Raw genomic sequence first — 10,000 nt, 5'->3', positions numbered from 1 at the left:
TAATAATGGAGGAAGGGAGTAACAGAGAAAGGGAGGGAGGCAGCAATAAGTCGAGGGTCAGGTAAGGGGGGCAGGAAATAGAGGACCACAATACCTGTCACCTCCAGCCTATTATTACACAGCCATCTGGTGGTGTGACGAGAATGCCAGATAGATTTGTTTTAGATCCAGCTAATGGAACAAAAAGTATCAAGTAGCACGGGCTATGGTGAGCCCCCGCGAGAATGCGGGCGCAGCTTCGCTATCGTCTCTTACAAGTCGCTTGTAACGAAAGCTACAACGAAGAAATGCAATGAGAATAATATACACATGGGAGAGAAAAGAATGTGGGAGAACTAAGCGGGTGAGGAGGAGATATGTGGCTCTTGCAAGACCATGCAATCCCTTGAGCAACAGGTGAGAAGGTGTGACTGGGTTATGCAGAAGCATGCAAGATCGGACCATCTTTGGAACAATTTCTCATTCTTTGAATTTAATTCATCATCCCAACCTCCTCCAACTCTCAGTGGTCTGGTGTCGGTATATGTATATCTTTTTCGTGGCTATATAGCCCTGTTCTCGCTTCCTGTAGAGTCGGTGTTCGATACCCAACGGTCCCAGTTTTGGGGGGCACCGATTTCTCACACTGTCCTAATATAACTCGGCTCTTTCCCTCACATAATTTCCAGATGCTTAAATAAAAATCATTTTGCTATTTCATTATTGCAGTTCAAGGCCCTCGCGGAAAAGCTTCTCTGGGAACTTTAATCCTAGCTAATGCTAAGCAGATTTTTGTCCACTAATCAGGTTCGTGTCTGAGAGTGGTGAAGGCTTCCATTTATCACGCCTCTAAAAATGTATTTTTACTCAAGCAAGTCAACCTTCGTCTCTTGACGTTTGATGGACGACCCACAAGACTTTAACTTTACGTTATATGAAGAAAAATAGCGAGGAAAGTCATGGTCGCCTAATGTGTTTACTCTATCTTAAATAATTTTATAAGTTTAGATGTCAGCTTCTCCGCTCTCTGAGCTCTTGCCTGTGTGTGTGTGTGTGTGTGTGTGTGTGTGTGTGTGTATTCACCTAGTTGTATTCACCTAGTTGTGTTTGCGGGGGTTGAGCTTTGCTCTTTCGGCCCGCCTCTCAACTGTTCAACTGTTTACTAACTACATTTTTTTTTATTTTTCTCCACACACACACACACACACACCAGGAAGCAGCCCGTGACAGCTAACTAACTCCCAGGTACCTATTTACTGTAGGTGACAGGGGCATTCAGGGTGAAAGAAACTTTGCCCATTTGTTCCTGCCTGGTGCAGGAATCGAACCCGCGCCACAGAATTACGAGTCCTGCGCTATCCACCAGGCTACCTGGCATATGCTGCTGATGTTATCCTCTTGATATGAGCTTCAGGGGACAGGTCTGGCTTGATATCAACCCCCAGGTCTTCTCTCTCTTCTGACTCTTGAAGTATTTCATCTCCCAAGTGATACCTTGTATCTGGTATCCTGCTTCCTACCCCTATCTTCATTACATTACATTTGCTTGGGTTAAACTCTAACAGCCATTTGTTCGACCATTCTGCAGCTTGTCCAGGTCTTTTGAAGCCTCAAGCTGTCCTCCTCTGTCTTAATCCTTCTCATAATTTTGGCGTCGTCAGCAAACATTGAGAGAATGAGTCTATACTCTCTGGGAGATCATTTACGTATATCAGAAACAGGATAGGTCCAAGCACAGAGCTGTCGGACTCCACTGGTGACTTCACGCCATTCTGATATCTCACCCCTCACTATAACTCTCTGCTTCCTATTGCTTAGGTACTCCCTTATCCACTGGAGCGCCCTACAGTACTCCTGCCTTTTTCTCCAGCTTATGCATCAACCTTTATGGGGTACTGTGTCAAAGGCTTTCCGACAGTCCAAAAAAATGCAGTCCGCATCCTTCTCTTTCTTGCTTAATCATTGTCACCTGATCGTAGAATTCTATCAAGCCTGTAAGGCAAGATTTACCCTCCCTGAACCCATGTTGATGGGTGTACGAAGTCTCTTCTCTCCAGATGTGTTACTAGGTTTTTCTCACAATCTTCTCCATCACCTTGAATGGTATACAAGATAAGGACACTGGCCTGTAGTTCAGTGCCTCTTATCTGTCACCTTTTTAAATATTGGTACTACATTAGCAGTCTTCCATATTTCTGGTAGGTCTCCCGTTTCCAGTGACCACTATACACTATGGAGAGTGGCAAGCAAAGTGCTCCTGCACACTCTTTCAATACCCATGGTGAGATTCCTCCGGCCCAACAGCTTTTCTCACATCCAGCTCCAATAGGTGCTTCTTGACCTCATCTCTTGTAATTTCAAACCTTTCCAAGGTCACCTGGTTTGCTGCCACCTCTCCTAGCGCCGTGACTTCTCCCTGTTCTATTGTAAAGTCCTCCTGGAACCTTTTGTTGAGTTCTTCACACACCTCTTCGTCATTCTCTGTGTACCTGTCCTCGCCACCCTAAGTTTCATCACCTGTTCCTTCACTGTTGTCTTCCTCCTGATGTGACTGTGTAGTAGCTTTGGTTCGGTCTTGGCTTTATTAGCTATATCATTTTCATACCTTTTCTCAGCTGCTCTTCTCACACTAACATACTCGTTCCTGGTTCTCTGGTATTCTCTCTACTTTCTGGTGTTCTGTTATTACGGAAGTTCCTCCATGCCCTTTTGTTCAGCTCCTTTGCTTTCATACATTCCCTATTAAACCAGATTCTTCCTTTGCTTCTCTGTTTTTTCTGTTGGGCTGGGACAAACCTGCTTACAGCCTCCTGCATTTTGGGTGACATAGTCCATCATGTCTTGTACGGACTTGGTTCCGAGTTCTGTGTCCCAATGTATATCCCATAGAATTTATTCATCTCCTCATAGTTTCCTTTCGGTACGCCAGCCCTTTGTTTCCCAGTTCTTTTTTAGGGGTGATAATTCCTAGCTCAACCAGGTACTCAAAGCTCAATACACTATGATCACTCTTTTCCAAGGGGCTTCCAACTTAACTTCCCTTATATCCGACTCATTTAGGGTAAATATCAGATCAAGCAGCTGGTTCATCTCCTCTCGTTCTTGTCGGTCCCTTGACGTGTTGACTTAGAAAGTTTCTTGTTGCACATCCAGCAGCTTAGCTCTCCATGTGTCTGGGCCTCCATGTGGGTCTCTGTTCCCCCAATCTATCTTTCCATGGTTGAAGTCTCCATGATTAGTAGCCTGGATCCGTTCCTGCTAGCCACAGAAGCTGCTCTCTCTATTATATTGATGGTGGCCAAGTTGTTTCTATCATATTCCTGTCTGGGTCTTCTGTCATTCGGTGGGGGGTTATATATGACTACAAATATAATTTTCTGTCCTCCAGTTGCTATGGTGCCTGATATGTAGTCACTGAAACCTTCACAGTTCTGAATTACCATCTCTTCGAAACTCCAACCTTCTCTTAGTAGCAAAGCTACACCACCTCCTCTCCCTTATCTCTCTTTTCACTACATAGTAGCCCTGTGGAAACACTGCGTTTGTTATGGTGTTTGTGTGTGTGTGTGTGTGTGTGTGTGTGTGTGTGTGTGTGTGTGTGTGAGTGTGTGTGTGTGTGTGTGTGTGTGTGTGTGTGTGTGTGTGTGTGTGTGTGTGAGTGTGTGTGTGTGTGTGTGTGTGTGTGTGTGTGTGTGTGTGTGTGCGGCGTGTGTGTGTGTGTGTGTGTGTGTGTGTGTGTGTGGTGTGTGTGTGTGTGTGTGTGTGTATACGTACCTAGTTATGCTTGCAGGGGTTGAGTTCTGTTCTTTGATTCCCGCCTTTTAACAATCAATTAACTGGTGTACAGATTCTGTTTTCCAGGGACGTGAGGTTCAGCTCTCTTAACCTTTCCTCGTAGCTCATACCTCTCAGTTCCAGGACGAGCCTAGTGGCATTCCTCTGAATCTTCACTAACTTTGTCTTGTGTTTAATTAGGTATGGACTCCAGGCGGGCTGCATATTCCAGAATTGGTCTGACATAGGTGATATACAAGGTCCTGAACGATTCCTTACACACGTTTCTAAAGGCAGTTCTTATGTTGGCCAATCTAGCATATGCCGCTGATGATATCCTTGTGATATGGACCTCTGGGGATAGGTTCGATAGGCTCTTTATTTGACTCTTGCAGGATTTCACCTCCCAGATGGTGCCTTGTATTCAGCCTCCTGCTCCCTTCGCCTAATTTCATTAATTTACACTTTCCTGAGTTGAACTTTAGTAGCCATTTTGTAGACCATTCCACCAGTTTGTCAAGGTTGTCCTATAGTCTCCATCTATCTTCATCTGTGTGTGTGTGCGTTTGGGTAGGTGCCTGGGTGTGTACTTGTCTGTATCCTGATAGTTCGACTATATTGCCACTAGTTTAACATCTATTCCAGATCTCCGCGGGTCCTTGACCGCTAGTTGTGACATGCAGGTCCGCGTCGGGATTGAACGCCGACCTGTATGAAGCGAGACCGTTGCTCTGCCGTCCAGCCCAAGTGGTTGGACTAGAAAGAGTTGGAGAGAAACAGAATAAGAAAGAAAGAGAGAGAGACCGACAGGGGAAAGATAGAAAGAGAGAGAGACGGACAGACAAACAAGTAGATAGATTCAGACAGACGGAAGTACTAACAGAAGGGAAAGACTTTAGAAGTACAAAGAAAGAAAAATAAATGAATATATGTCAAGCGGTGACGGCGGATGTGCTGGTGGCGGCGGTGGAGCCGCAGGAGCGCGGTTCTAGCAGTCGCAGGAGAGCGGTTCCAGCAGTCGCAGGAGCGCAGTTCCAGCAGTCGCAGGAGCGCGGTTCCAGCAGTCCCAGGAGCGCGGTTCCAGCAGTCGCAGGAGCGCGGTTCCAGCAGTCGCAGGAGCGCGGTTCCAGCAGTCGCAGGAGCGCGGTTCCAGCAGTCGCAGGAGCGCGGTTCCAGCAGTCGCAGGAGCGCGACTCTGGACACCGCAGGAGCGCGACTCTAGACACCGCAGGAGCGCGACTCTAGACACCGCAGGAGCGCAACTCTAGACACCGCAGGAGCGCGACTCTAGACACCGCAGAAGCGGGACTCTAGACACCGCAGGAGCGCGACTCTAGACACCGCAGGAGCGCGACTCTAGACACCGCAGGAGCGCGACTCTAGCAACCGTAGGAGCGCTCCGGACTTCATCTACGGGGATGATCATTCATTGTGAGACTTCATAGTAATCTTGACTCTGGATTTGACCGTGTCCTGAGCGTCCCACATGGCTCCCGCCATGTTGGACACGGTCTGCGACACGGTGTCGTTTATTACGGGCAGATTGTCTGCTATGTCCGATAGATTGTAGGTCAACTCATCGACTTTTTCCTTTAAGTCTATTATTGGATCAGAGTAGGTTATTCTCTCTACCATCTCCGGTAGGGCCTGTGTCACCCCTGCCAGCGACTCCTTTATACTAACCAGCGCATCCTTACCGACCAGCGCCTCTTTCATTTCCAACATTGACTCCTTCATGACGCCCAGCGTATCCTTACCGACCAGCGCCTCTTTCATTTCCAACATTGACTCCTTCATGACGCCCAGCGCATCCTTACCGACCAGTGCCTTCTTCATCCCTACCATCGAGTCTTTCATCCCTACCATCGAGTCTTTCACGCCCACCATTGAACCCTTCATGACGTCGAGCGCATCAGTGGCGACCACCGCCTCTTTCACGCCCACCAGGCAATCCTTCACGCCCGTCAGCGTCACCTTCATTCCCCCTATGAGGTCTGGACCGGGTGGTGGGGGCGCTGGCCGGTTGATTTGGTGGAGATGGAAATTCATTCCGGGACCAAGCGGCTCGTATCTCGAGCCAGGTGGTGGGGGCGCTGGCCGGTTGATTTGGTGGAGATGGAAATTCATTCCGGGACCAAGCGACTCGTATCTCGAGCCAGGTGGTGGGGGCGCTGGCCGGTTAATTTGGTGGAGATGGAAATTCATTCCTGGACCAAGCGGCTCGTATCTCGAGCCAGATGACCCGTTCCCCATTCCCGAGGGGGGTTTCCATGTTCCCGAGGGGGTATTCCCCATTCTCGATGGGGAGTTCCCCATTCCCGAGAAGGTGTTCCATGTCCCCGAGGAGGTGTTCCAAGTCCCAGAGGAGGTGTTCCATGTCCCCGAGGGAGTGTTCTGCGTTCCCGAAGGGGGATCCCGGAATGCCGATGGAGGAATTCTCGGTACAAACGGCTCGTTTCTCACTGGGGAAGGAGGGTTCCCTATTCCCTCTTCCATTTGCCTCAGGTCAATCCGAGGCGTCATCACACCGTGATGTGGGAACACGGTGTGGTTCTGGACCGCCATTTCATGGTGTCCGCGCTCATGTTCCCGTTGGAGCCGGTGAGCAGGGAGCCTCCAACCGTGATACTGGGTCCTGATGCCGTCCTGGACTGCTTCGTCACGGGGGGCTTCGTCACGGGGGGCTTCGTCACGGTGGGCTTCGTCACGGGGGGCTTCGTGGTTTTGCTCCCGTTGGAGCCGGTGAGCATGGACCCACTCACAGTGTTGTGGGGACCTGATGCCGTCCTGGACTGCTTTGTCACGGGGGGCTTCGTCACGGGGGGCTTCGTCACGGGGTTGCTCGGGGTTCTGCTCATTCACCTGGGGTAGGGGCTCCTGGTCCTGCGCCTGGGGGTCTTGTTTTGCCTTCGACTTCTTCTTCGATTTCTTCGTCTTCACCCGTTTTACCACCCACTTGGAAAATCTAATTATTTGCTCGCCAATGATACACATGACTTTTACTATTTAGAAAACCTAAAAAGTTTTTATTAATTTTAAATTAAACATTAGCAATAAATTATGTGTAGAGGTGCAAAGGGAGATGGTGGGTGGTATTTCACCGGATTAGGTCAACAGTATTCATGCACATGTACTCTTCCACATGTGCTCATCCACATGTGACTGGTATCCCTCCCTCCCCTGGCCCACAACCACGCCCTCACAGACCTGGAGCCACACAACTATCAGTATACCATGGTCTACCATATATAATGATTACCCTGACCCCTTCCAAGTGCTATATAGTCGTAATGGCTTGGTGCTTTCCCTTACAATTCTCTCTCTCTCTCTCTCCATCACGTCCATATTTGCACAATGGACCATATCGTTACAATAAGTACTTCCATCTCCGTTGGCTGGGCTGAAGAACTAGACAACACCTTCCCTCCCTCAGACAAACATCATAGCTTACTTGTGCCATTTACAGCATCCTGTGATTGGTCTAGAGTCTCTTCAACTTGTGCCATTAAGGAAGGACTTGAAATTGCCACTATGTCAGCTTGATTAGGTATAACATAGCAGTGTGCGAGGGTTCCAGTGTTCGTTTACAGCCCCCGTGATGGTAGTGCAGACAATAGCCAGGCCTGGCAGTCTACCCTTCAACTGTTGAACATTATCATCCTGGTGGTGCAGGGGTATTGTGCGTCTAGACGTCTTGCAGGGTGATGGAGTTCCGAGGAGAGGTCTTGCAGGGTGATGGAGGTCCGTGAAGAGTTCTTGTAGGGTGATGGAGGTCCGTGGAGACGTCTTGTAGGGTGATGGAGGTCCGTGGAGACGTCTTGTAGGGTGATGGAGGTCCGGAGAGACCTCTTGTAGGGTGATGGAGGTCCGGGGAGACGTCTTGCAGGGTGATGGAGGTCCGGGGAGACGTCTTGTAGGGTGATGGAGGTCCGGGAAGACGTCTTGTAGGGTGATGGAGGTCCGTGGAGACGTCTTGTAAGGTGATGGAGGTCCGTGGAGACGTCTTGTAGGGTGATGGAGGTCTGTGGAGACGTCTTGTAGGGTGATGGAGGTCCGGAGAGACCTCTTGTAGGGTGATGGAGGTCCGGGGAGACCTCTTGTAGGGTGATGGAGGTCCGGGAAGACGTGTTGTAGGGTGATGGAGGTCCGTGGAGACGTCGTGTAGGGTGATGAAGGTCCGTGGAGACGTCTTGTAGGGTGATGGAGGTCCGAGGAGAGATCTTGTAGGGTGATGGAGGTCTGGGGAGACCTCTTGTAGGGTGATGGAGGTCTAGGGAGACATCTTGTAGGGTGATAGAGGTCCGGGAAGACGTCTTGTAAGGTGATGGAGGTCCGGGAAGACGTCTTTTAGGGTGATGGAGATCCGTGGAGACGTCTTGCAAGGTGATGGAGGTCCGGGGAGACCTCTTGTAGGGTGATGGAGGTCCGGGGAGACCTCTTGTAGGGTGATGGAGGTCCGGGGAGACCTCTTGTAGGGTGATGGAGGTCCGTGGAGATCATTTGTGGAGGTATATGTAAATGATCTCTGGGAGATCATTTACATATACCAGAAACAGTATAGGTCCAGGGACTGACCCCTGCGGGACTCCACTTGTAACGTCTCGCCAATCTGAGACCTCACCCCTCACACAGACTCGTTGTCTCCTGTTGCTTAGGTACCTTCCCTTTCACTCCAGCCTGCATCTTCAACTTTCACACTAGCCTCTTGTGTGGCACTGTATTAATGGCTTTCTGACAATCCAAAAATATGCAGTCTGCCCACCCTTCTCTTTCTTGCAATATTTTTGTTGCCTGGTCGTAGAATTCAAGTAACCCTGTGAGGCAGGACCTGCCATCCCTGAACCCATGTTGATGCTGTGTTACAAAGTTCCTTCGCTCCAGATGCTCCACTAGTTTTTTCCCACAATCTTCTCCATCAGCTTGCATGGTATGCAGGTTAGGGACACTGGCCTGTAGTTCAGTGCCTCCTGTCTATCCCCTTTCTTGTATATCGGGACTACGTTAGCTGCTTTCCAAATATCTGGCAGTTCCCCTGTTGCCAGTGATTTGTTATACACTATGGAGAGTGGTAGGCACAGTTCTCTTGCTCCTTCCTTTAGAACCCAAGGGGAGATTCCATCTGGGCCTATAGCCTTTGTCACATCCAACTCTAGTAAACACTTCCTTACTTCCCCGCTGGTAATCTCAAAGTCTTGTGTGTCTCAAAGTCTCAAAGTGTGTGTGTGTGTGTGTGTGTGTGTGTGGGTGTGTCTGTGTGTGTGTGTGTGTGTACGTACCTAGTTATGCTTGCAGGGGTTGAGTTCTGCTCTTTGGTTCCCGCCTCTCAACAGTCAATTAACTGGTGTACATATTCTGTTTTCCTGGGACGAGAGGTTCAGCTCTCTTAACCTTTCCTCGTAGCTCATACCTCTCAGTTCCAGGACGAGCCTGGTGGCATTCCTATGAATCTTCACTAACTTTGTCTTGTGTTTAATTAGGTATGGACTCCAGGCTGGAGCTGCATATTCCAGTATTGGTCTGACATAGGTGATATACAAGGTCCTGAACGATTCCTTACACACGTTTCTAAAGGCAGTTCTTATGTTGGCCAATCTAGCATATGCCGCTGATGATATCCTTGTGATATGGACCTCTGGGGAGAGGTTCGATAGGCTCTCTATTTGACTCTTGCAGGATTTCACCTCCCAGATGGTGCCTTGTATTCAGCCTCCTGCTCCCTTCGCCTAATTTCATTAATTTACACTTTCCTGAGTTGAACTTTAGTAGCCATTTTGTAGACCATTCCACCAGTTTGTCAAGGTTGTCCTGTAGTCTCCATCTATCTTCATCTGTGTGTGTGTGTGTGCGTTTGGGTAGGTGCCTGGGTGTGTACTTGTCTGTATCCTGATAGTTCGACTATATTGCCACTAGTTTAACATCTATTCCAGATCTCCGCGGGTCCTTGACCGCTAGTTGTGACATGCTGGTCGGCGTCGGGATTGAACGCCGACCTGTATGAAGCGAGACCGTTGCTCTGCCGTCCAGCCCAAGTGGTTGGACTAGAAAGAGTTGGAGAGAAACAGAATGAGAAAGAAAGAGAGAGACCGACAGGGGAAAGATAGAAAGAGAGAGAGACGGACAGACAAACAAGTAGATAGATTCAGACAGACGGAAGTACTAACAGAAGGGAAAGACTTTAGAAGTACAAAGAAAGAAAAATAAATGAATATATGTCAAGCGGTGACGGCGGATGTGCTGGTGGCGGCGG

This window comes from Procambarus clarkii, chromosome 94 (genome assembly GCF_040958095.1).
Source record: "Procambarus clarkii isolate CNS0578487 chromosome 94, FALCON_Pclarkii_2.0, whole genome shotgun sequence".
Lineage (NCBI taxonomy): Eukaryota > Metazoa > Arthropoda > Malacostraca > Decapoda > Cambaridae > Procambarus > Procambarus clarkii.
The sequence above is the reverse complement of the archived record's forward strand: the minus strand, read 5'-3'. Positions refer to the sequence as shown.